The 6000-nt window shown below is 45.8% G+C and overlaps 1 protein-coding gene across 2 annotated transcripts in view; it reads right to left on the reverse strand.

Annotated features, from left to right (window-relative positions):
• LOC144114813 (protein spitz-like) overlaps positions 1-5058 on the reverse strand; it is a 110490-nt gene extending 105432 nt beyond the window's left edge. The window contains exon 1 of one of the 2 annotated variants that reach the window (XM_077648791.1): positions 4894-5058. The gene's annotated coding sequence lies outside the window, so the exon portion shown is untranslated. Of the gene's footprint in view, positions 1-4879 lie in introns of both variants that reach the window. The other variant, XM_077648790.1, reaches the window with a different exon arrangement.
• Positions 5059-6000: the final 942 nt, after the last annotated feature.

Consider the following 6000-nt stretch of genomic DNA (forward strand, 5'->3'; position numbering starts at 1 on the left):
CTGTGTACCAGCACCTTTGTTATTTATAACAAGTATGGTATAGAGGTAGGGTTTAATGTCCCAAAGTGGCACATGGGCTACGACAGTGAGTAGTAGTGTGCTCAAGATTAATGTTGATCACCTGGGGTTCATTAGCAAGCACTGATATCGTACAGGACATGGCTGTTTTTGTTTTCGCTTCCATCAAAATGCAGCCACCGTGGCCAGGATTATTAGTGCCTTGCATAGGGCACGCTGCATAATGAGTCTCTGTCTCTGGGGGTTTAACGTCCCAAAGCGACTCAGGCTAGGAGAGACGCCGTAGTGAAGGGCTCCCGGAATTTCGACCACCTGGGGTTCTTTAACGTGCACTGACATCGCACAGCACACGGGCCTCTAGAATTTCGCCTGGATCAAAATTCGACCGCCGCGGCCGGGATCGAGCCCGCGTCTTTCGGGCCAGCAGCCGAGCGCCATAACCACTCAGCCACCGCGGCGGCCCCGCTGCATGATGAGTGGAAGGAAGCTAATGTATCTGCCTTGGAAGCCAATGCAAAATCCAATGTGCCTAATTACAGGCCTATATCACTCACACCAATAGTACAGTAAAATGCTGGAACACATCTTATATTAAAGCTATAGCTTTAAGGCTCCCATTCAGCTGAAAGGGTGGCATCGGCATTGTGTATAGACACCCATGTCATATCCTCTTTGCTTGATGTACACAATGCATTTACTTGGCAAAAAAAAAAAAATCAACACCGACCTGCCACTTTCCGTACAAATATTCCATCACACGAAGTGGTCAAGCCACCCCCCCCCCCCCCCCTTTCCCATAGAATGCAAGGGGACTAATCACCTCAGCCTGCATCAATCAGTAACAGGCAGTATGATAAACCAAAAATTCAGTTTCTGTAGCCACCTTTCTGCTATTTACACAGAAGAATCAAGGCACACGCTCTCTGGACCATTGTAAGTATATGCACAATGCTCATGCTCTCACTAGCTTCGTGCCTGTCGCCCGTGCACACAACAGTGTAGCGGAAAATACAGTGACACACAGTATACGCTCTTTCCAAAGGTATATAGGTAGGCACAGTCTCCGCCAAAAGTAATTGGGCAACGAGGTTTGGTTCTCAGCCATTTAGCAGAGCATTTATGCCATCCCTCAAGTTCTAAATCTGTGTAAGGTAAAAAGAACCCTTCTCCTCACCTTTTGAGCCCCTCTGGTCTTTAGGGATGCCCAAAACACTAAGCTAGCCTAAAAGCAGTCACGAGGAAACTAGGCATAAGCAAATATTAGATGCATGCACTAAGAGACAAGGAGGGCAATGTCATTAGCAGTATGGATAAGATGGTTAAAGTAGCCGAAGAGTTCTACACAAATCTGTACGGCAGCCAATGCAATCAGGACGTTAATGAGAGAGTAGTGCACAGCAATTGGGCATTCTGACAGTAACGAAAGAGAAAGTAAAGAAAGCGCCAAGAGCAATGCAAAAAGGGATGGTGAGGATCAGATAACAGCAGATTTGTTAAAGAACAGTGGGGAGATAATGCTAGATAAACTAGCCACCCAGTGTATACGCAATGCCTTATGACCTTGAGTGTACCAGACTCTTGGAAGAATGCTAACAACTAATCCATAAGAAAGGGGTCGTCAAGGGCCTGAAAAATCAGACCAATCAGCTTACTGTCCATTGCTTACAATGTATTTACTAAATTAATCGCTAATAGAATCAGGACAACCTTAGGCTTAAATCAACCAAATTACCAGGTTACTCGACAACAGACCATATTCACATTATCAGTCAGGTGATAGAGAAATGCACATTTAAGAAGTGTAACTATCTAAAAGAGCACTCTAGCACAGCTAAATGGCGTAACGTAAGTGCCCTTGGCGAAGTGCGCATTCAGATCGGAACGCATTCACAGAACACACTTTGAGGGCAAAATACGTCGCCTCGACAACAGTGACTTTTTGGGCATAAAATATAATAACAACAAAATGCGCATAAAAGTTGATTTTCCCTGTTACCTATATTTCAGAGAGCAGCTCTTAAGCGTTCATGGGTTGAGCCACGTCGCTGCCGTTGGTGTAGCCAAGCCAAACCATAAATAAATAAATAGAAATAAATATCGCTGTGACTGGGATTCGAACCCAAGCCGCCGTGAACAGATCAGCTTCGCTGGCCACTGCACGAGAGCACTAGGCTATTGCCACAGCAAATCACGCCTTGTGTTAAAATGCAACACACTTTCAAGCTGTGCATTACACATTGTCGTCTTCCTCAACTAATACTGCTACCGAACTAATATACACATTCTCGCACGCAGTGCATTGCACATCATCACCTTTTTCATAAACTAATACTACTATCCAACTAATATCGTCACCAGACGTGCTGACAGCTCAGCAAAGCAAAACAATGAGCCTACAGAGCCTGAGACACTGACAGAGCTGCGCTCAAATCTTGCATTAAGGAGAATCACAATCACCCTTATAATTTATTGTGCAATGATTTTATGATAGTTACCAGCGAAACAACACACTACTAAAACATGCTGCCGTCCGCCATGTTTATTGTTGTCCGGATTCTGGATGTGCTAGGAACTTGTCTTGGCTTGCTATACAATTACCATACCACGAATTTAATACGGACGCGACCAAAAATTAAGTTACATTCATTTTTATGTGCTCTACTGCTCTAACTTTCACAATTCTGATGGTTATGCTTGCAGATTGTCATTTTGAAAAATTTAGTTTTTAGCCAGCCGCCATTTTCATATCTATGGGCGCACTCTGCTTTCCTGTTTAGCACCGTGTAGTGTAAAGAGCACTCAAGCGGCTCAAGCACACTCCCGTTAAGTGCGCTTCATTTTGCGCACTAGACAGGGGTCTAAGAATGGGGTGGAGCACATGTGGCAGGTACTCTGAGGTTACCGCAGCGGTGGCCTAATCGTCTGAGCATCCACATCGCATGCAGGAGGTGCGAGGTTCGACCCCTAGTGCCACCGGGTACCCACCAGTAAAACAATGGGTACAAGCTTTTCCCTGCTTGATGCTCGGCTTCATTAGGGTGAAATGCTTGGGAAATTGGAAATGGGCCTTTGACCCCACCTTGAGAAGAAGAAAAAACCTTGTGTCACGGCACTCTTTGGCCACAGATGCCCTTGCACCATAAAACTTAATCACCAGCTACTCTCAGATTATGAATGGCAGTCTACCAATATCCCGCAACAGAAAAGTATACAACAGCTGTATCCTACCAGCAAGCACCTATGGGGCAGAAATGTGGAGGCTAAAAAAAAGGGTTCAACTTGAATTGAGGAAAACACAGCGAGGTATGGAAAGGAAAATGACTGGTGCAATGTTAAGAGACAGGAAGAGAGCAGAGTGGGTCAAAATCAAGACGAAGAAATGGGCTTGGGCAGAGCATGTAATGCGAAAGCAAGATAACCGATACTCATTCAGGATAAAGGACAGGATTCCAAGGGAAGGCAAGCCTAGGAGGCAGGGGCAGAAAGTTAGTTGGAGGGAGGAGATTAAGAAGTTTGTGGGGATAAGGTGGCCACAGCTGGCACATGACAGGGCAGATTAGAGAGATACGGGAAAGGCCTCTTTCCTGCAGTGGGCGTAGTAAGGCTGATGATGATGACGATGATGATAAAGGGCTCCACTAAACAGCTGAGAACTAAACTTTGTTGGCTGGTTACTTTTTGAAAAGACAGTACATAAAACCTCAAAATGATCAGGAGCAAGCCAGGTGATTTCTTTCGATTTTAAGCATATCAGGCGCCGGTCTATTTATTCAAGAGTAGCAGAGCTATTGGCGTACCAATCATTTGTGTATGAAAAAAATGGTGTGTTGGTGAATGGGCACACCAAGTGGAATGTCTAGCATGGATGCTACGTGGGGTATTAAAATAAATGCAAAGGAACCCACTTAAGCTTTGATGCATGACTGCAGTACGTGCAACAATCTTTTGCACTTTTCTGATTCTGGCCACGTTCTTATGTGGAAGTGAAAGGCACAAATAGAATAAGATTCGACACACAAAATAGCGATCAACACATGCGCGAATTCTGGAGTAACGTTAACCAGATGAACGTTACTCCTTTAAGACCGGCAACGAACGGCAACTTAGACGGTCACACGATGGTACAAGAGGGCATTGAAAACAGTTTGCCCAAAATTTCCTCTACAATGCGTCTTCCGGTCGCAAAAGGTCGTCTGCTTTTGCGAACGTTCGACACACGAACGACACACAAGAGCACAGCTGAATGTCGGCGAGGGGCAGAAACATTTGCGGCGGATTCCATCCAAACGCACAGTGTGTTAACGGTAGCACATCGAGTACCGGAAAACAAAATTTTACTCCTCCTGACTAGCAGGTTGGCTGCTTCCATTTATAGCTTCCGGCTCGCGTGCACTAGCAGGCGCGACAATTAGTTGCCGTACGCAGCGTCTGTCTGCACGCACGACCGTGCTCAGGAACGCCCCAGTTCAGACCGCCACGACGCCTATTTTATATAGACAATGCAGTAAAGCACGTCAGATTTTTTTTTCTTTTCTCTGCCGTTCAGTGACTTCAAACGTCTTTTTTTTTTTCGCTCGCTCAATGACTGCGAAAAATCTTTAGGCTTAAAATCAACACGACACGGGCGACCGCACAGTGTCTGCGTCTCTCGAGGACTTTTGAGAGACCGCCAGCACGGCCCGATCACCGCAGCCACTTTTCACAAAAAGTTGCGAGCTGTTGTGCAAAAGAAATATAGTGACCAAACAAACGGAACCATCGCTCCTGCCGAAACAGCAGTTTTTTTTTTTTTTTTGCCATACAATTAAGCCTTCAGACAGGTGTTTCAAAACAACCCCAGAACGCTCCTTCATAAACTTACCTAAGCAGACTCACATTGCGTAAGCAATCGGCATATGCTAACGTCTCTCAAAAAACCGTCACAAGCGTCCAACGGGTGCTACAATCACGGGAAATCAATCAAACATAATGCGTAATACCACGCAACTACAGTCAACACAGTCGGCCATATTGTACCTTCACCTAGATGTCTGAATCAGTCGTCCACTGAAGTTTGAGCAGACGTCTGAACACACCGCACAATCGAAGCAGTAAGTTGACTAGTGTGTCAAAAGATGAAAACTAATGTGTGTAAATAAAAAAATTATTTCATTGTTTTAAATAAATTTATTTAGAACTTTCAACAAATTTAAGAAATACTGAGCTTTTAGTTACAAATAATCCTACTTGAGAAAGCAATCCAATTTTTGCCACTGCTAAAAAACTACAAATTAAAAAAAATACATCCCCTGCGCTTCTTGGTTTCCGTGACTGTTGGCTTCCGTCATGTATTCCATAACAAGCACCTCTTTTCCCTTCACTTGTATGCTTGAGGAAGCAAGGAAGACGAACGCGACCAAAAGCTCAGCACACATGACAATGACTGATGTGCACCTAGTTCAACTGGGCGAGCGGTCATCCTTTGCCTTATGCAAGCAAGATAATTTGACTTGGCATAAACAAGGACAGCGTATCTACGTTACCGACTCTACTAGGGTTCCTCGATGCACGCGCCCCCTACGCCGCGGAGGGGGGACGCACGCATCGAGGCACCCTAGACTCTACCGACTCGGAATTGCGGCGTAGTCGGCGTAGGTATCGTGGGTGATGGTGGTAGAAATGTTTCATTGACACTTTTAGGAGATCTGGACGGACGGGATCCTTATTTCTAGAACTCCGTTGGCGAAGGCTGTTGCCCTGGTTCTTGTGACCAGGGCCCTCTGGTCCGTACCGTCGGATCTGGACACAGCTGCCTCCCATACCTCCTGCGCTGGCTTTTCTGTGATATCTATGGACCTGATTTCCTGACAAGTGTGCTGTAAGATGTGAGTGCACGTTAAAGATCCCCCAGGTGGTAAAGTGAGTGAGTGAACTTTTATTGTCCAACAGAAAATACCCCCCCCCCCCCCCCCCCCGGGCGCTAAGGCCAAGGGGGCGGGGGCG

This window comes from Amblyomma americanum, chromosome 1, assembly GCF_052857255.1.
Source record: "Amblyomma americanum isolate KBUSLIRL-KWMA chromosome 1, ASM5285725v1, whole genome shotgun sequence".
NCBI lineage: Eukaryota > Metazoa > Arthropoda > Arachnida > Ixodida > Ixodidae > Amblyomma > Amblyomma americanum.